This window comes from Pelobates fuscus, chromosome 4, assembly GCF_036172605.1.
Source record: "Pelobates fuscus isolate aPelFus1 chromosome 4, aPelFus1.pri, whole genome shotgun sequence".
In the NCBI taxonomy this organism is placed as follows: domain Eukaryota; kingdom Metazoa; phylum Chordata; class Amphibia; order Anura; family Pelobatidae; genus Pelobates; species Pelobates fuscus.
Genome location: NC_086320.1, coordinates 225,491,692 through 225,513,365, shown reverse-complemented (window position 1 = coordinate 225,513,365; position 21,674 = coordinate 225,491,692). Strand labels below are relative to the sequence as shown.

Sequence of the window (21,674 nt, the reverse complement as noted above, 5' to 3'; positions counted from 1 at the left end):
TGTGTGTAAGGACTCAGCAGTCTGTGTGTGTGTGTGTGTGTGTGTGTGTGTGTATGTACTCAGCAGTCTGTGTGTGTGTGTGTGTGTGTGTGGACTCAGCAGTCTATGTGTCTGTGTTTGTATGGACTCAGCAGTCTGTGTGTGTGTGTATGGTCAGCAGTCTGTGTGTGTATGGACTCAGCAGTCTGTGTGTGTGTGTGTGTGTGTGTGTGTGTGTATGGACTGTATCAAGGGAAATGTTTTTAATAATCCTTGGTGGAAAATAATGAATTCTCCACCAGGGATTATTATAAAAAAAAAAAAAAAAAAAAAAATGTGTGGGCGGGGCTTAACATGCGGCAGGGGCGGGGTCAAACTGCGGTGAGGGCGGGGTTAAATGTGCCCCCCTACATTTGTCCCTGGCCCCAGGGGCGTATTAGCCGCGAGGCAAACAAGGCATTTGCCTTGGGCGGCATTTTCCAGGGGGTGGCAAAAAAGCCGCCCCCCAAATGCCCAAGGCAAATGTTTTGTTAGCCTTGCGGCTAACAGACATGCTGGGCTGCTGATGGGCGGTCGGGCGGCGCTGCTGGGCGGCCGGCGAGGGAGCACTTCCTCTGAGCTGTCTGCTCAGCTCCCTCGCGCGCCGCAGAGTGAGGCTGGGAGCCGGAATATGACGTCATATTCCGGCTCCGCCTCCCAGCCTCACTGTGCGGCGCGCGAGGGAGCTGAGCAGACAGCTCAGAGGAAGTGCTCCCTCGCCGGCCGCCCAGCAGCGCCGCCCGACCGCCCAGCAGCCACTGGACCACCAGGGAGAAAGATGACCCCCCCCAGCATTCCCAAAGGTAAGGAGGCTGGGGGGGGGGTTAAAGTGAAAAAAGTGTTAATGTGAGTGAGTGTGAGTGTCTGTTAGTGAGTGTGAGTGTGTGTGTCTGTTAGTGAGTGTGTGTGTCTGTTAGTGAGTGTGAGTGTGTGTGTCTGTTAGTGAGTGTGAATGTGTGTGTGTCTGTTAGTGAGTGTGTGTGTGTATGTTAGTGAGTGTGAGTGTGTGTGTGTCTGTTAGTGAGTGTGAGTGTGTGTGTCTGTTAGTGAGTGTGAGTGTGTGTGTCTGTTAGTGAGTGTGAGTGTGTGTGTCTGTTACTGAGTGAGTGTGTGTCTGTTAGTGAGTGTGTGTGTGTGTGTGTGTGTGTGTCTGTTAGTGAGTGTGAGTGTGTGTGTCTGTTAGTGTGTGTGTGTGTCTCTTAGTGTGTGTGTCTGTTAGTGTGTGTGTCTGTTAGTGTGTGTGCCTGTGAGTGTGTGTGTGTGTGTGTGTGTGTCTGACTGTGTGTGTCTTTTAGTGTGTGTCTGACTGTGTGTGTCTGTTAGTGTGTGTCTGACTGTGTGTGTGTTTGCCTGTGAGTGTGTGTGTATGTTAGTGAGTGTGTGTGTCTGCTAGTTTGTGTCTGCTAGTGAGTGAGTGTGTGTCTGTTAGTGTGTGTCTGTTACTGAGTGTGAGTTTGTCTGTTACTGAGTGTGAGTTTGTCTATTAGTGTGTGTGTTTCTGTTAGCGAGTGTGTGTTTCTGTTAGCTAGTGTATGCGTATCTGTCAGTGAATGTGTGTGTGTGTATTTAGAATGCAGGGCGGGGTAAAGGTTGGGTGGGGGTGGCGCGCGGGGGGGAGGAGGGGGGGCGCCTGAGTTTTGTTCTGCCTAGGGCAGCACAAAACCAGGATACACCACTGCTTGGCCCACCATGTGCCCCCCCTAAAAATGAATCCTAGAGACGCCACTGCTCCTCACAGAGATGCATTGAATCAATGCATCTATATGGGGAGCCTTCAGCATCTCGATGCAGATTGTGGAGATGCTAAACGTCAGTGCTGCTCAATGTGAAAAGTCAGTATTTACATTAAAATGTCTGCATAGACAGGCTGTAGACCCCAGAACAACTACATGAATATGTACTTGTTCTGGTGACTATAGTGTACCTTTAAATATATATATATTTTTCCTATATTGATTTTTTAATTTTTTTTTTTTTGTGAATTAAATTTTAGTCAGGTTTTCAACAATATACAGTCAAACAAGAATAAGAGTAAATGTCTCAAAGGTGATTCAGTGAAACTCGCAGGTTTCAATAATTAGCACATGAAGTTTGTCGAATACAGTTCTATAAAGCCTTGAGAGTCGGTTTACCAATGCAGAGAAACACGCAGGTTTCCGGGTTAATACATGTAAGGTTACATTTTCAGTGGTACAGCGGCGATCCGTGGGGTCCCAGTCCGACTGCGCGGCCCGCGAGCTCGCTCGGCCTGGGGGGGTGGGGGGGTATGGGGGGGGGGTGTGGACCTCAGATTTTGGGTAGGTGTTACCAATGCCCTATGGGTTTGGATGGTCTCGTGTCCCTGTCAGGGTTACATCTATATCCTCAATCGCTATGTTTAATGGCTCGATGTACTAGGTGTGTTGGATTGTGTTCAATCCCTGTCTGACCCACTCGTCTGCGTGGTCTTTGTCGCCTCTGTATGTCTGGTCAGTCTTTGAGAAGTGTTTGGAAGTCTGGTTTCGCTGTGGTCAGTATCCAGTGTGTCCATGTCGTCATGTAGGCCTGTTCCCTCCCCTCTGCGTGTGAGATAAGCTTCCTCTAGCGTCCTGAGCTCCTCCGTACGCCTGAACCAGGCAGAGACAGGTGGCGTGGTTCGTTGTTTCCAGTACAGTGGAATTAGGCTTCTGGCGGTGTTTAGTATCCTGATCGTTATGGATTTTTTATAGGTTGAGCTGCGGGTGGTGGTGTGGTGCAGTCGGGGTGGTGTGTCAGACAGCCGTGCGACAATCGCGTGAATCGCTGCCCAGTAGGGTTGGATCAAGGGGCATGTCCACCAGATGTGGAAGAAAGTGCCCAGTGCTTTCTCACATCTCCAACAGTTGTTGGTGGTGGTTGGGTCATAGGAGTGGGTGGCCTGTGGCGTGCGGTACCAGCGGGATAGCACTTTGTATGCCGTTTCCTGTATGCCACTGGATGTCGCACAGTGAAGGGAAAGGGTACAGATCTTTTCCCATTGGGTTGGCGAGAGTGTGATCCCCAGGTCCGTTTCCCATTTGCTCATGTAGCTCGGTGGGGGTAGCCTCTTCGCTTCCATGAGGAGGCCATAGAGCGTGGACAGCCCCCTGTCTAGTGGATCTGGGTCGTGGCAAAGCGTTTCAAAGTCCGTGAGTGGCCTGTGGGCGTGGACAGCTTTGGTGATGGTTAGCAGGTAGTCTAGTAGTTGCCTATATTTGAACTGCGTCATGAACGTCGGTCTTTCCGCGGGCATCAGGGACTCAAGCGTCTTTATCTTGCCGTTGGTGGTGGCATGACAAAGTCTAGGTAGTGGTTTTCCCAGCATATGCTGGAACGGGCCAGCGTCTAGTCCGGGTGGGAAGGCGTCGTTGTGGGTCAGGGGGAGGAGTGGGGAGATGGGCGTGGTGAGGGAGGATGATGTCCCCAATTTGTGCCAGACCTGTAAGGCGCCCTAATTAGGGGGTGTGGATTAGCCAGTTGTCTACCCTGGTGGTGGTCTAGCCACGGTAGGAGCCCTATCGGCCGGGTTATCTGGTCTGACTCTATTTCCTTCCACAACTTGTGGACCCCTGTTTTGGACCACTCCACTATCCTCTGGAGGTGTGTTGCTTTATAGTAGACCTGGAAGTCTGGGAGGGCCAGGCCCCCCTTCCGTTTGGGTAGCGTGAGCGTGTCGTGTTTGACCCGTGCCTGCAGGTTGTGCCATGTGAACCTGAGGGCCATGGAGCGCAGTGTGGAGAAAAAGGCCTCGGGTATGTGGATTGGGAGTGTCTGGAACAGATAGAGCACCCTGGGTAGGATGTTCATCTTCAGTACTCCAATGCGGCCAAACCAGGAGAGGTGGACTTTGGTCCATTCCTCCAGGTCTCTGCGTATGGTGGTCAGGAGGGGTTGAAAGTTTGCGTCATAGAGGTGTGTCAGGTCCTTCGGTATGGTGGTGCCTAGGTATTTTATGGTAGTGTCTGACCATTGAAATGGGAGTGTGTGTTTCAGGGCATCTGCTCTGCTGGGGGGGATCGAGACATTCAGCACTGAGGACTTTGTGAAATTAATTTTGAAGTTAGAGAGCTGACCGTAGAGTCGAAACTCTTCCATAATTGCGGGCATGGATGTTTCAGGCTGGGTGACATAGAATAAGAGATCATCCGCAAAGGCGGCTACTACGTGTCTCGTCTGCCCCACATGCAGCCCTCGAATGGTCGGGTTGTCTCGGACCGAGTTAAGGATGGGCTCCAGTGCCAGCACGAACAGTAGGGGGGACAGAGGGCATCCCTGTCTTGTGCCGTTCCGTATGGGGAACGAGTTCGTGAACGACCCGTTCACACATACCCTTGCCGTGGGCGTGGAGTACAGGGCCCTGATCCAACACATCATATTTGGGCCCAGGCCTATTGCCTCCAGTACGGCTAGCATGAAGCCCCAGTCTATGCGATCGAATGCCTTCTCCGCGTCTGTGGAGAGCAGGAGAAGGCCTTCCTTTCTGAACTGTGCCGTGTGGATTAGATCGAGAGTTCGAATGGTGTTGTCCCGTGCCTCCCTCTGGGGTGTGAATCCTGTTTGGTCCTTATGTATGAGGTCAGGGAGGTATTCTTGTAGTCTGTGGGCTAGAATTTTTGTGAAGAGTTTGAGGTCACAATTTAGCAGGGAGATAGGTCTATAGCTTGCACAGTGTTCCGGGTTTTTGCCTTCTTTTGGGATTAGGGAAATATTGGCCGCTAGGGTCTGTGTGGGTAGTCTAGTTCCGTCTCGAAGTGCGTTGAGGGCAGTCAGGAGGTGCGGGGATAATACGTCTGCAAATTTTTTATAGTACCTAGTAGGCAGGCCGTCGGGGCCCGGGCATTTACCCTGTTTCGACTTTTTAATGGCCCAGGCAAGTTCGTGTGGTGTGATCGGTTCGTCCAGGGCATTAATGGCGTCTCGGGGGAGGTGTTTGTGGATGCGCGTGTGTAAGTATTGTCTGGTCTCAGGCAGGTCGTCCCCCAAACGTGGTGGCTCCCTGTCAGGGTGTATGGCGTAGAGCCCCGCGTAGTAGTCCCGTATTTCCGCTGCCATGTCCCCAGGGAGGTGTTTTAGGTGCCCGTCTTTGTCGCGGATTTTAGGGATGTACGATTCTGCCCTCTTCTTGGCAATCATGCGGGCCAACAAGGCTCCGCATTTATTGGCGTGTGAGTGGAAGAAAGCTTTGGAGCGCAGGTGTGCCCTTTGGTAGTTCGTGTTCATGATGGAGGCCAGCTCCCTGCGCAGTGTCAGTAGTCTGGCGCCATCACTTTGGAGACTCGTCAGTTTGTGTCTGGCTTCCACCACCTGTATGTCCGCGATTATAGCCGCCAGTCTAGCTGCCTTTTCCCTTTTTATGGCTGCGCCTTTGGCTATGAAGTAACCCCGTATAACGCATTTGTGAGCCTCCCACACGCAGAGGGGTGTCACGTCAGGCGTAGTGTTGTCTGTGAAGTATTGGGTGAGTTTGGTTCGGGTTTCTGTGGTCACTATCAGGTCGCTAAGGAGGGCTTTGTTTAGTCGCCAGTTACTGCACGTCGGTTTGTAGAGGGGTGAAGTCAGCGTCATGGTAAGTGGTGCGTGGTCCGACCAGGTCGCGGTGCCTATGTTCACCGTCTTGACATCTGTCAAGTAGTAGTGTTGCATGAAAAAGTAGTCCAGTCTAGAGTATGTCTTGTTTGGGTTGGAGTAGAAAGTAAAGTCTCTACCGTCAGGGTGTGTTGCTCTCCAGCAGTCTATCAGGCGTTGGTCTCTCAGGGTTTTATTGATGGTGGCTAACACGTGTCGGGGTAGCGTCGAGGTGCCCGCAGATGTGTCCAGAGTCGGTTGTAGGGCTACGTTAAGGTCTCCCCCCAGGATCAAACAACCTTTTGTAAATCCCATGATAGCTTTTAATGTCTTGGTCATGAAGCGGTGTTGTCCTGTGTTTGGGGCATACAGGTTTGCTAGCGTGTATGTACGGTTTGCTATCGTTCCCTTGACACATATAAATCTACCCCAGTCGTCTTTCAGGGTTGCTGTAGGTGCAAAGTGTAGGGATTTGTGAAAAAGTATAGCCGTTCCCTTGGACTTCCCTATAGGGTTGTTACTCAAAAAGCATTGGGCAATTTTTTTGTCAGTCAGTCTAGGGGTTAGACCCTCTTTAAAATGGGTTTCCTGTATGAACACTATGTGGGCTTTTTGGCTGTGGAATTGGCGGAGCGCCTGTGATCGTTTTTCGGGTTGGTTAAGGCCTTTAGCATTAATAGAGAGGATGTTGATGTCCGCCATTGTTGGTGGTTTCGGGACCTGCATAGTGTAGCCCTAATAGGTTCTCTGGTCGGGGGTAGTGGGGGCGGGTAGGTGGTGGACCCTCGGACCGTGCTGCGTCCCAAGTGCCGGGTGGGCTCAGGGGAGGCGCGTCCCAGGGGTGTGAGGGGAGAGTGTTACCTGAGCAGGTGGTTTCTGGTGGGGCCCCTCCTCGAGTTCCCTCGCGGGCACCGCAGCCGGACTTTAGTGCCTAAGAATAATTGCAGAGACAAAATGAACACAAGTCAAACAATAAACAATGTAATGCAGAATAAATGGCTCGGGTGTAGGCAGAGGTGGAGTCGTCCCGTCCGTGTTAGGCGGTCCGGTCGAGTCCCCTTGCCTTGTTTTCTGAACACCCCGGCCAAGTGGGAACGTGGCCTACTTATTACAGAACGTCTCTCCAGGGTCCCGATGCAGAGAGAAGAAAAAAGAAGAAGATGACGGGGCGTCTCCTCGCGGGGGCACTGGTAGTGGCAACAAAAAACACCCGCTTAGAAGGCCCTTCCAATGTCCCCTTACCCGCCCCGCCCAAAGAGTACTCCTGCCCCTGGAGTAGTAGTGATCGTGTGAGTGGGGTGTCTTGAGTTTGTGTGTGTCGTGCGAACCAGGTGTCAGGCTTTGTGTGCTGTGTGGGGGTGTGAGCATTAAGGCGTGTCGTGTTAGGTGGAGCGTTGTGTCGTGGTCCTGTGTTTAAGTGGCAAGTGTTTGTATGGTGGCTGTATCCCTCACCTACCTTCCCTCTCCCATCCCAAGGTCCCAGTAGCGTATTTGTTGGAAGTGATCGGGCTTTCCGTCTAGGACTCGGTGCCTCCGTTACTGGCGGTCTCAGGATGTGCCAGCGGTCCCAGTTCTCCCTGTCTCCTCGGCCCGTGCCGGGTAGTGTGGCAGTGTCAATACCCCAATGGCGGCCCGGCCGGCTAGGGGCGTGTCCCCTGTCGGTGTGGTGTGTGGAACATATTGTAGGTGTTTGTGGTGTACAGGCCGCTGGGTTGCCTAGCCCCCGTTCCTGCCCCCCACCCAAAAGTGAGACAAAAATGGGGAGACCGGTAGTTCGGTGTGTCTAGTGGGGTGCAGTATGGTAGGCCCCGGGTCAGGTGATAGTCTACAGGCAGTTACCGTGATCGGTGGGGCTCAGAGTCTCTCTGGTGCTTCGGAACTCAACGTGGGTTACCGGCTGGTCGTACCGTCTCCATTCTGGATCTGGTTCTCCTTCGTGGCTGTGTGGCATCTTGTGCCGGCCTGGGTGGGCCAGTGTAGAAGTCTAGCGGGTCGGGCCATGCCATGTTTAGGGGCGTCAGTTGGAGCTCGTCTGTGAGATCCTGCAGGTCCTGTTGGTTGCGTACCGGCATGGGACCGCTAGGTGTGTTGGCCGTTTGGGAAGGTACACCGGTATCTCACTTTCTGTGCCGTCAAGGCCCGGGTGAGGGGTTTCAGGGCCCTGCGGTAGCCTAGTGTGGCCGGGCATAGATCCGGGAATAGTTGTATAGGGTGTTCTTCATACGTGATGGTCCCCATATTGCGTGCCGCCTGAAGAATGTCTTCTTTGAAGGAGAATATGGTTAGGCAGCAGATGACGTCTCTCGGTGGTGCCCCCTCCGGGCCCCTGGGTCTTAGTGCCCTGTGGGCTCTGACATAATCGATAGGTGATTCCGCAGGGCGGCCCAGGAGGTCGTTAAATAGGGCGGTGAGCGTGTCAGTGAGTTGGGTTGGGGAGTCTTCGCCTTCAGGTAGGCCTCTGATACGCAGGTTGTTTCTGCGGCCCCTATTGTCGAGGTCTTCGATGGGGCGTGCCATAGCTTGCATGTGGGCAGTGTGGCTGTGGAGCGTGGACTCAGTGTTTGTGTGGGCAGCAGTGAGGTTGTCTTGGTCTGCTTCCAGTCGCGCCATGCGGTCCGCCATACCTTGCATGTCTGATCGCATCAATTGGATGTCAGCCCGGATCGAGGCATGGAGGGCTGATGTGGCTTGGGTCAGGTCAGACTTGGTGGGCAGTGCTCTCAGCAGGGCCATCCAGTCCGCCGGTGGATGTTCTGGGGTTTCCCCGCCGGCCTCGCCGCCCTGGGAGCTCGGGCTCAAGGATGAGGCCTCCGAGTACAGGAAGGCCTCAGCGGAGGCCTGGGAAGATGGGTCCGGCTGTGCGGTCATATATTGCCTGACCGACGCCTGGATTGCCGGTGGGCGGGTGCCCGATGGTTTGGGGGTGCCCCCGGTCCTTGTGTGTTTCCCCATGTCTGCGTTTTGGGGCAGCTTTCAAGCGATTTGCCGATTTTTTTTATTTTTTTTTATGTCACTTTTCACCAAGCAGCCATGTTGGGTCAGACTACTGTTATCTGACAAACTGCTGCTAAACCCAACTTCCCTACTGCTGAGATTGCTCTGTGTGAGACTGCAGCAGCAGACATGTTAAGATGAGCAGCACTTGGTCATGTAACAGTGGAGTCTGACCCAACAGGCAAAAAAGTGAAATGTTCCAACAAGCAATTAATGAAGAATTTAATAAAACTGAAGATAAATTAGCCAATTAGGCAACACAGAAAGAAAGTTACTATTCCCAATAATGTCTATATATATGTATTCTCTATTCTCTTTTCTTGATATGATGAATGGCAGATCTGCTGTTTTTCATTTGTGATCAAATGTCTCGTTTCCTATTCAAGGGTGATAGCATGTGTGTTTTGTTGTAGCTGACATTTCATGCACTGTTTTGTGATGGTAGCCACATGGCACATTCAAGATGGGTATCTGTTTCTGTCATTTAAATTGCATGTATTGTAACATTGGTTGCATGTTCATGATTTTCCAAAATAAAGAATTAAAAAAAAAAAGTGAAATGTTCTCAAATTGATCAATAAACATAATTTCAAAAAAATAATTAAATTTAATTAAATGTAACACTCTTTTAAAAATAAGAAGTAAAAAATTGATGACAGTTATCCTTTAACCCCTTTAGGACAGACTGAATTGTCCACATTCTGATCAAAACAAAACATAAACAAAACCTGGAATTTCTGTTCAACCATAAATTACCTCTTTCATATTAAGTGCACCCACTGTTAGATTTACTGCAAAAAAACACATATTTGTATTCAGCGATGTCTCATGAGTACAACAGTATCCCCCATGAACAGGTTTTTTTGGGAAAGTTACAGGATCAAATAGAGCACGATCCATTTTTCAGTTTATAAACATTAAAATTTGCAAGATTAGTAATGTTGCCTTTGAGACCGTATCATAATCATAGCCCAGGAATGAGAATTATCCCAATGATGCAGGGCTGTATTAGCCGCGAGGCAAACAAGGCATTTGCCTTAGGCGGCATTTTCCAGGGGGCGGCAAAAAACGCTGCCCCCAAATGCCCAGGGCAAATGCCTTGTTAGCCTTGCGGCTAACTGACATGCCGTCTGGGCGGGCGGTCTGCTTGGCGGGCGGCTGGCGAGGGAGCACTTCCTCTGAGCTGTCTGCTCAGCTCCCTCGCGCGCCGCAGAGTGAGGCTGGGAGCCGGAATATGACGTCATATTCCGGCTCTGCCTCCCAGCCTCACTGTGCGGGCGGCGCGCGAGGGAGCTGAGCAGACAGCTCAGAGGAAGTGCTCCCTCGCCAGCCGCCCGCCAGCGCTGCCCAGCAGCCACTGGACCACCAGGGAGAAATAGGACCCCCCCCCCCCAGCATTCCCAAAGGTAAGGAGGCTGGGGGGGTAAATTTAAAAAAAAAAAAATGTGTTAAATATGTGAGTGAGTGAGTATGTGTGTATGTCTGTTAGTGTGTGTGTGTGTGTGTGTGTGTGTGTGTGTGAATGTCTGTTAGTGTGTGTGTGTGTGTGTGTGTGTGTGTGAATGTCTGTTAATGTGTGTGTGTGTGTGTGAATGTCTGTGTGTGTGTGTCTGTCTGTTAGTGTGTGTGTGTGTGAATGTCTGTTAGTGTGTCTGTGTATGTCAGTGTGTGTGTCTGTTAGTGTGTGTGTGTATGTCTGTTAGTGTGTGTGTGTGAATGTCTGTTAGTGTGTATGTGTATGTCTGTTAGTGTGTCTGTGTATATCTGTTAGTGTGTGTGTGTGTATGTCTGTTAGTGTGTGTGTGTGTGTATGTATGTCTGTTAGTGTGTATGTCTGTTAGTGTGTGTGTGTGTGTGTGTGTGTGTGTGTGTGTGTGTGTGTGTGTGTGTGTGTGTGTGTGTGAATGAGTGTGTGTGTGTGAATGAGTGTGTGTGTGTGTGTGTGTGAATGAATGTCTGTGTGTGTGTGTGTGTGTCTGTCTGTTAGTGTGTGTGTGTGTGTGTCTGTTAGTGTGTGTGTCTGTCTGTTAGTGTGTGTGTGTGTGTGTCTGTCTGTCTGTTAGTGTGTGTGAATGTCTGTTAGTGTGTCTGTGTATGTCAGTGTGTGTGTCTGTTAGTGTGTGTGTATGTCTGTTAGTGTGTGTTTGTGAATGTCTGTTAGTGTGTCTGTGTATGTCTGTTAGTGTGTGTGTGTGTGTGTATGTATGTCTGTTAGTGTGTCTGTTAGTGCGTGTGTGTGTGTCTGTTAGTGTGAGTGTGTGTGTATCTGCTAGTGAGTGTGTGTCTGTTAGTGTGTGTCTGTTAGTGAGTGTGAGTGTGTCTGTAAGTGTGTGTGTGTTTCTGTTAGCTAGTGTATGCGTATCTGTAAGTGAATGTGTGTGTGTATTTAGAAGGCGGGGCGGGGGAAGGGTAGGGGTGGTGCGGGCGGGGGAAGGGTTGGATGGGGGTGGCGCGGGCGGGAGGGGGGCGCCTGACTTTTGTCCTGCCTAGGGCAGCACAAAATCAGTATACACCACTGCAATGATGGCATAACATTTGCAAAAGTAGAGGACCCAGGGTATTCAATATGGGGTATGTATGTCCAGTCTTTTTTAGTAGCCACTTTGTCACAAACATTGGCCAAAGTTAGCATTCATTCACACAAAAACAAATATGAAAACAAATTTTGACCAGTGTTTGTTACTAAGTGGCTACTAAGAAAGACTGGACATACCCCACATGCAATACCTTGGGTTGTCTACTTTTGAAAATGGTATGCCATCATAGGGGTAATTCTAATTCCTAGGCTACTATTCGGCCTCAAGGGCAACATTACCAATCTGGCAAATCTCAATCTGAAAAAAACTGAAATGCAAGCTTTATATTTGACTCTCTAAATTTCCAAAACACCATAAAACCCTTATGTAGGGGCTACTGTTATACTCGGGAGACTTCACTGAACAGAAATATTAGTGTTTAAAAACAGTAAAATGTATTACAACAATAATATCGTCAGTGAACGTGTCGTTTATGTGTGAAAAATGCAAAATGTGTCCCTTTCACTGACAATATCATCATAGTAATACAATTTACCATTTTCAAACACTAATATTTGTGTTCAGCGAAGTCTCCCAAGTAAAACAGTACCCCCCCATTTACAGGTTTTATGGTGTCTTGGAAAGTTACAGGGTTAAATACAGTGGTTGCAAATTAAATTCTCTTGACTTTCTGCCTGGGTTGTCAGTCACGTCCCTCAAATTTCAATTAATAAAATCACATAATTATGTTAAAAGATTACATAAATATATGCTTAGAATTTTAATATATATACATATATATGTATTTAAATTCTATGTGTATACTTATGTAATCATTTATGTATGATAATACATATAATTATATACATACGTATAATTATATACATTTGCAATTATTTGTATTTATTTATTTATCTATAATCTGCACAGAATTGGCATTAGCAGACTAATGACACCACAATCATGCAGCTGGAGGTGTCAGGGGCATTAAACTATGTATTATATGTTATTTTGGTGCTTACAATATCCCTTTAAAATATTTTCTATATCAAAGCTTAGCACCTTAAGCAATAGTATGTCCCAAACTGTGATAAAAGCATACAACATTAAATGCAATTAATTTTAAAATTCAACAGTAATTTAACAAAATACCTTTAATGATGCATATTCTGAATTCTACAAAAGACAACATATATAGTACAATATATTTTAAATTGAATGCGGAATGCCAATTTCATATTTACTAAAGCCAATTCCTTTCAAAATTTGGACAAATTGACAGAATCTGGATGGATTTGGCTCATCCAAACTCAGAAAAACCAAATGCATTTTAACCTCTCACTCATTCTTACTCCATAGGCTGTGGGATGGAAGTAGATTAGTAACTTAATTTGGGAGGGAATTAGGTCAAATATAGCCCCCCCAACCAATATTTGCTGCATTCACTCTTGCTCCTAGACCAATCACCTGGCTACAGGATTAGGCATTTACATTTAAATTGATGATTCCACTGATGGGTGTTCCTCTTTCCACCCCCATAGCCTGTGTTTTGGGATGGGGGTTATATTACATGGGGAGGACTGGTGTAGGGTCTTCCACATGATTATCACCCATTCCTTGCAGATGAATTAACATAGAAACTGTGAGGAGCAGAGCTCTTCACTGTTTTCTATTCCCAACCCCTGGGATGTGGGACTATAGGTTAAACTGGAAGAATGTCAAACAAGCACAAACAGGTACACACAGACAAAGAAAGGCTCACAGAAGCACACTAAGATACACACAGGCACACAAAAGCACACTAAGACACTCTAAGCACACTAAAATACAGACAGGCACAGGTACACACCGTCACAGACAATCACAGACAGACAGGTTCACACAAGCACACTAAGACACAGACAGGAGCACACAGGCACACACAAGCACACTAAGACACAGACAGATACAACAGGCATGCACAAACACTTTCAGACACAGACAGGCACACAAATACATACATAGGATGTGAGGAAGACAGATGGCTAGACACTATATCAGAGAAACCAGGCAGTGTGCCACTTCTTGTGCCACTCTCCAGTCTCCTATCATGGCCAGTCTGCTCCTGCTCACTGCTCTTTTTGCCCACACCTGATTTTATCAATAAGTCTCAGTGGTAAGTGGTAGAAGCGCAGTGATAGAGATACAGGAAACATGACACTCTCATATTACGTCCATCTAAGGCAAAGAAAAGGTTTTATTACAGTAAGAGCAATAAGGATATGGAATTCTCTGACTGAAGAGGTGGTTTTATCAGAGCCCATACAGATGTTTAAACTGCAATTGGATAAAAACATAACATACAGGGATATAATTGGAAGCACTTCAGACTAGTTTTTTTGCCTTCTTTTGGATCAACAGCAAAAACATATGTAAGGAAGGCTGAACTTGATGGACGCAAGTCTCTTTTCAGCTATGTAACTATGTAATATTCCCTATGTCTCTATCATTGCACTGCTTCTCTCCCGGCTGACTCATACACTAACTGAGGAGGCCACTGAGGAGCGGGCAGGGAAAAAAGATATTGGATCAAGAACTTACATTTGGTGAACAATCCCCCCATCCCCCTACCCGTTGATGCCACTGAACAAATTACCCAAAATATAGACAAAATTTGCATTTGTCTGGTAACAAATGCATATATAATTAGATTTGTGGTCAGGAAAAAAGCAGAGAGCGTGTAAATTGTATGTGGTGAAAGTCGCTTGGCGTTCGGGTAGGCATGTGAATAAAGAGGGCAAAAAAATGTAACAATGCAAAACTTTAATACATATAACATTACATAACCAAATCCCTAAATGTTTGTCTTAGTTCCCATTCAGGTTGAGGGATATATCTGTTACAAGCAGCATATTTCCATCATTTGAGTCTTTTAATAATGTGTGCAGTGACATTTTTACTAGATGCTGTTGTGGCTGCCCCAATTCTGAATTGAATGGCCTGAAAATGAAGAATGGTCACAGCTGAAATTGTAAGATAATTGGGGGATGAACATGGTTTTTCCATTCCAGTCTAACAGAAAGTCGCTTGGCTTGTGGTTGGTAAACTACCGTATATACTCGAGTATAAGCCGAGTTTTTCAGCACATTTTTTGTGCTGAAAAACCCCAACTCGGCTTATACTCGAGTCAATAGTCTGTATTATGGCAATTTGCATTGCCGTAATACAGACTGGGGCTGTGGGGGCTGTGAGAGAGCGTTACTTACCTCTCCTGCAGCTCCTGTCAGCTCTCTCCTCCTGCGCGCCGTCCGTTCAGCACCTCGGTCAGCTCCCAGTGTAAATCTCGCGAGAGCCGCGGCTCTCGCGAGACTTACACTGTGAGCTGGCAGAAGAGCTGAACGGACGGAGCAGAGGAGGAGAGAGCTGACAGGAGCTGCAGGAGAGGTAAGTAACGCTCTCTGCAGCCCCCACAGCCCCCCACTGAACTACCAATGCTGGACCACCAGGGAAGGAGAGCCCCCCTCCCTGCCATGTATCAAGCAGGGAGGGGGGACGAAAAAATATAATAATACAATTTTAAAATTAATAAAATAATGAAATTAAATTAAAAAATAATAATAAGAAATAATAATAATAAAAAATATTAGCATAATTAAAAAAATAATAATAAAATTGCCCACCCCCCACCAAGGCTCTGCATCACACACACACACCACATTCATACACACACACCGCATTCATACACACACACTGCATTCATACACACACACTGCATTCATACACACACACTGCACTCATACACACACACACTGCACTCATACACACACACACTGCACTCATACACACACACACTGCACTCATACACACACACTGCACTCATACACATACTGCACTCATACACACACTGCACTCATACACACACACACTGCACACATACACACACACACACACTGCACTCATACACACTGCACACTTACACACACTGCACTCATACACACACACACTGCATTCATACACACACACTGCACTCATACACACACACTGCATTCATACACACTGCATTCATACACACTGCATTCATACACACACTGCATTCATACACACACTGCATTCATACACACACTGCATTCATACACACACTGCATTCATACACACACACTGCATTCATACACACACACACTGCATTCACACACACTGCACACATACACACACTGCACACATACACACACTGCACACATACACACGCTGCACTCATACACGCTGCACTCATACACACACGCTGCACTCATACACACACGCTGCACTCATTATACACACACTGCATTCATTATACACACACTGTAAATAAATATTCAATTAATATATTTTTTTTAGGATCTAATTTTATTTAGAAATTTACCAGTAGCTGCTGCATTTCCCACCCTAGTCTTATACTCGAGTCAATAAGTTTTCCCAGTTTTTTGGGGTAAAATTAGGGGCCTCGGCTTATATTCGGGTCGGCTTATACTCGAGTATATACGGTAGGTTCATTAAGACATAAATTGGTAGAGTGGGAGTTGGAGGCGCAAATGGTACAAGAAGGTTGTTTGAGGCCAGCAAAATAGTGGCAGAATAATTCTGTATCCAACAGGCTCCAGTTGTATGTGGATATTGACTCGTGGCAAGACTGCTGCTGATTTGGTTGAGAAGGATTTACGATAATCATAAAATCGGAGATCCCCGCACGTGCCCTAGGTCTACCAATTTGTATTTATAAAGATCCAGTTTTTTTCTATGGTGGGGGCAAGTGGAACAAATGACATCCCTATATAGCCTAAAAGTTAAGACAAACTCTGATACAGTCAGTTTTGTATTTAGTCTGGGGTCTCTGGCTTAGGACTACAGACAGGTCCCTGTAACAGGATGCTTTGTTTTCTATCAGGGCTTGTGAGGCATTTAACAATGATATTAAATTAATGGCTTTGCCTTCCATAATGTCTTTCCTAATAGTATTAGGAACTAATTGTGCCAGTGTGATCATGTGTGTAGTGGGAATCTGGGTCAATAAGAGTGTTGTTGTCATTACCCAGAGTGGCATTGTGAGCATGGTCAAAGCAGGGTAAACAGTCAGAGGGTTAAAAATTCCAGAACTAGTGAATTCTAACTTCTCCACTCTATAAGTAATAGTGTTAATGGAGAAGAGTATGGAGGTCATCATACATACATTTCTACGAAACTGTCTGTACCGCCTCTTTGAGTACTGGTCCCTGGCTAATGATTATCAGAATTTGTAATCATGAGTTTGCCTAACCTTTCTTGCTATTGCTTAAAAAGGTACACCCGAACACCTCTGTTCCACTGCAATGCTTGTTATAGCCCAGTATGACATAGAACTGGGGATTGTGGTTCTTGGCTCTCAACCTAGTTGTGAAGCATGGGACATACTCCAAATGAAATTGAAACTTCAAAAGAAAGTTGTAACGGAACGATTAAAATGTTCAACGCTAGGGGCGTGGCCTGGCAGCCGACTAAAATGGCAGCCTAACGAGCGAGCTCCCGCGCATCCACGCTCAATCCAGCACCAGCAATCAGCATCGTAGCCAGCACCTACCCTGTACATGTCCCACACGGGTACCGGAGCCGCCTCACGCCGGAAGAAACGCGGGGAACCGCTGAATCTCTCCCCCACAGTGGCCGACATGTTCGCGGCCTTGCGGCCTCGCGACCTGCACAGGCCGCACAAGATGGCCGCCGGACGGGCGCACGGGGCTCCCAATCCCCATCCACAACACCGGAGGGGGGCCAGATGGATCCAGGTGGCGGCAGCACAGCACAAATCCTGCAGAAACTGGCAGAAGTAAAGGCATACCTGGCGGGTGAGATCACACGCAGCACGCAGGACATAAAAGCCGAAATCCAGGCCCTGGGCGTCCGCACTTCAGAGCTGGAGCAGAGAATGGAGGTACTGGTACAGGGCCATAATGAAGTGGTACAGCATTCCACCTCCCTAGACCACCACCTTATTGACCTGGAAATGCAGGTAGAAGACCTGTCTAACCGCACCAGGCGAAATAACCTCCGCATCAGAGGGTGGCCTGAAACACCTAATGAAGGCCCTCTCGCAGCACTAGTGGAGGCATACTTTAGCAGCCTACTCCCAGACATCCCAAAAGCCCAGTGGGCAATGGATCGGGCACACAGGGCTCTGCGCGCCCGGCGGGCGGACACAGACACCCCAAGAGATATCATAATCTGCTTTCATCACTATACCACCAAGGAGGCTATTCTGAGGTACAACAGAAATCACAAGTTAACATACAAAGGCAAGCCCATTTCTCTCTATCAAGATCAAGCACCAAGCACATTCCAAAGAGGGAGGGAATGGAGACCGCTGACGGATCTTCTGCGACAACACGAAATCCGCTTCACATGGTGCCACCAGTTTAAAATTGTGGCTTTCAAAGTGGGAAAAACACTCACATACTCACCTGGAGGGGACCCACAAAAATTCCTCCATGACCTGGCTATCACACCCCCGAGGGATTTCGCCTTACCAGGACCCGCTCGACGAACCCTAACACCTCTCCCAAGAGACTGGTACACAGTCGCAGCAACGGCTGCCCAGGATGACTAAGGCACCACGCAGACCTGCTCAGTCCCAAAGGGGCACCCACAGTGACTCTGGCGGCACGCTAGATGCACGGGACAGCTAAGTCGATTTGAGGGGGGCACCGCACCAGGCAATTTATTCTTTGGGGGGTTCGCAAACTGCCCTAGTGAGGGAGAGGGGGGCAAGACGACATAATATGCCGCCTTAGTACTGGGGACAAGAAGATGGACCCATCAAGTAACAAAACAAACCCTGGGGGCTACAACACAAAAAAAAAAAGCATAACACAGATAATGCGCCCATCAAAGGGCATGAACAAGGGTAAGCACACGTGACAGAATGGCGGGAGAGGGGAGGAGGGAGTGGGGTTAGTAGGAGGGGGGCGGCACGTAGCCACAAAGCCTAAATGGAGGGGACGGCTCCCACGCAGAAGATAGGGAGGGCTCTTTAACTGGGACAAACCAGACTGTAAGTTATGCACAGGCTGGTTGTGTACTACATCACAGTGGAAGGGCGCTGGGAGATCACCAACCCCGAGAGGTGCACTTTCTCACATCACTCGGGAGGGGTGAGCGCCCCCACCCTAATCTGGCACAGGTTAAGACCAGATTATTACCTTATGTTTATTTTACGTTTATTTGTATGTACATTGAAATTGTTACTTGTTACTCATTTTCTTTATTTCTCACTCTCTCTAATGACAAGTACTGATCTCCAACTCCGTTACGCCGCCTCGATGCCGCCTGCGTCACCGAGGGTAAACCCCGCACCAGACCCCACACACTGTGCGCACAACAATCCCCGGATACCCAGAGCACCGGCAACACCAGCAACACCGCCAACACCTCCTCATGGCTCTTAAGGTTCTATCGTTTAAAGTCAAAGGCCTAAATTCCCCAAACAAACGGAGATTACTAGCGAGAGACTTAAAGACCAAGAAAATAGATATAGCACTGATACAGGAGACGCACCTCCCCAGGTCGGCACCCACCAGACTGACTGACAGGACCTACTCGACAGTACATGAGGCACGCTCCCTACGTAAGCGAACGGGGGTGGCGATCCTCATCCATAAAAACTGCCCGCTACAAATAACTACCACCCAAACTGACCTGGAGGGGAGATTTATATATATAGGAGGCACCCTCTATACCACCAAAATACATATAATCAATGTCTACGCATCTAACGAGCCGGACCAGCAATTCTGGGAGGGCCTAGAAGTGCTGGTGGCCGGAGCCAGGGGGGGGGTGTCTTACTGGTGGGGGGGCGACTTCAACGCCGTGCCAAGCCCAGCATCGGACAGAAGCTCAAAACCTGGCACTGTGAGATCTCAGGGCAGAGGGGGACAAGACAAGCTGCTATACACATTTCTGGCACACACGGGCCTGCTGGATGTCTGGCGACTACAGCACCCGACCACATCTGACTACACGTTTTATTCCGCACCGCACAACACATATTCTAGAATGGATAACATCTTCCTTAACGGGGCGGGGATGGATAAGGCCCTACACACAGACATCAGTAGCATCACATGGTCAGATCACGCTGACGTAACGCTCACCCTAAGCAACCTACGATACCAGTCCACAATTCTTCATATGGGCACCGAAAACACAAAGGGCCATGTTGAGAACCACAAATCCGTCCATACTAAACTCCATAAGGATATGGGACCAAACTAAATCGAAATACTCACTAAGCTCCCCCCTGTCCCCCATGACACCGGTCTTTCGGAATAGGGCGTTCCCACCGGGAATGAGTGCCCGGGACTACAAGGGGATAGAGGCCACAGGGCTCCAAAGATACGTCCACCTATTCATAAATCAGGAAATAGTCACATACGCACACCTGAACACCAAATCCACACTACAAACTAGAGACTATTTCAGGTACCTGCAAATCAGAGACTTTGCACAGAGACCTGACGTAAAGAAGGCAGCCCTGACACCACTTACCTTTTTTGAGAGACTATGCTACACAGAGACTACCCAATCCAAGCTAATTACATTACTGTACAACCACCTCAACACGACCCCAGACACGAAGAACGCACTACGATACGCTGACCAGTGGGAAGCCGACCTGGGGGAGGTCCTGGAGGGAACGGAGTGGCAAGATATTTGGGAAGCATGAACCAAAACCACCATATGCGTAACACTCCAAGAACAATCTTATAAAACACTATTCCGCTGGTACATGACTCCAGTGAAACAAAAACACATGAGATTGAGCCCTACAGATGATTGCTGGCACTTATGCGGGGGGAAGGCACATACATACACATGTGGTGGGAATGCCCAATGGTTGCGACATACTGGCGCAGCATAGTAGACTTCAGCTCCCAAATCTTACAAAAACGGATGACACTAGACCCATGGGTGTGCCTTTTGTCTAGACCCACAGAGGGCCTCCCAAGACACGAACAAAAACTCCTCAACATGATTTACCTAGCGGCCCGCAGGGCCATAGCACAACACTGGTCATGCCCGGACCTCCCGCATATATCTCTGGTCAGGACAAAACTACGTGACAATTATCTGATGGATAAACTCACAGCCCAAGTGCGGAACACATTGACCACGTTCCACAAGGTGTGGGATCCATGGGAGCAATACGACACATAGAATCATGACTCGGGGCGTGGGGCGGCATCCGCGCGGTACACTTCAGTGGCGACAACTGGGAATCACCCAACGGTCGCCATCATACCGTAACCTGGACGGGTGGAAGCGGCTCCACCGCAGAACGGGTAACCGGTTAAAGCCGGAACACGGGACGCAGCCCACTGAGGCGGGCGGCACCGGGTTCACGGCCCCCAGGAGATCACTTCATCTCCGTACTTCAATACCTTACTAATTCTACTTGTCTCTACATATCTATCCTTTCCTTGTATGTTTTTATATATTGCAAGCACACCAGACCTGTAAACAAAAAGGAGGAGAGAGGCTCAAACACTATCTTACTCTGCCTGATTACGCACATAGCGGAATGACAGCACTCAGAGGGTGGCATGGACAGAGCAGGCAGGAAGGGCACAATGCCTGACCTAACCAGGCAAGCTCAGAATACACCACGCATACGCTTGGGCCACAACAGCACAACATACTCATCAAAGCCAACCTGAGAGTTCCTGACACAGCACACTCCTCAACAACACTACCACTTTAAATAGTTATATGTTGCTTGCCAACGCAAAAGAAAAACTCTGGCGGCCACGCACACAAAGTGCACAGTATGTGAATGATGCCTGTACTAACAATACTACTCTGCATTCTGTACTACATGCAAACAAAAACTTGTACGGTTTTTTACATGCCTATGTCTGCACTATTGTAACAATGCTTGACTGTCGGAACGAAAAATAAAGAATTAAAAAAAAAAAATGTTCAACCCTAATTCAACTGGTGACTTACCTAGTACCAAATTCAGACAAAAAAAAAAGCTAAACCAAGGGAGGGTGAGGCCCTGCTAATTGCCAAGTGGCTAAGAGAGCCTCTAGCTATGATTTGGCCGTGGTGCTGAGCTTCCGATCAATGTAGCAGGGCTGTTGGCCTTTTGGTGACTTGTAAGAGATTCAATGTGAATGGCTGTGACAGGTGAGACCCTAACTATAAACCCAGAATGGATATTGCGAGGCACTAACTATGAGTTGGGCCGATGATCAACTACCTCTGCGTGAAGTTGGAGTTGTCCTCGCAGGACCAATTTACTAGTGTAAAATCTACTATTAGACAGTACCTATTTTCTATAGCCACTTCATCTGACTCTGTGTTTGAGTTAGGGTGGGACATGAAAACGTAAAATTTTAGTAGGTTGTATATCAGAAACTCTATGTACCTTGCACTATTAGTAGTATGTGGACCGATATTTTACATTTTTTGTGAAGAGGGTACCTAAGACACAAATTAATAATATAACAATATAATATCTATTATATGTACCGATTAAGAGTACTGCATACCTGTGTTGGTATTAAGATCTACTTGTCGAAAAGTGGTCATTCCAATTAA

General features: G+C 48.1%; 1 protein-coding gene across 1 annotated transcript in view; it reads left to right on the top strand.

Annotated features, from left to right (window-relative positions):
- The window catches only part of LOC134609409 (collagen alpha-2(VI) chain-like), a 143,926-nt gene that overhangs the window by 106,534 nt on the left and 15,718 nt on the right, over positions 1–21,674 (top strand). The window lies entirely within an intron of this gene.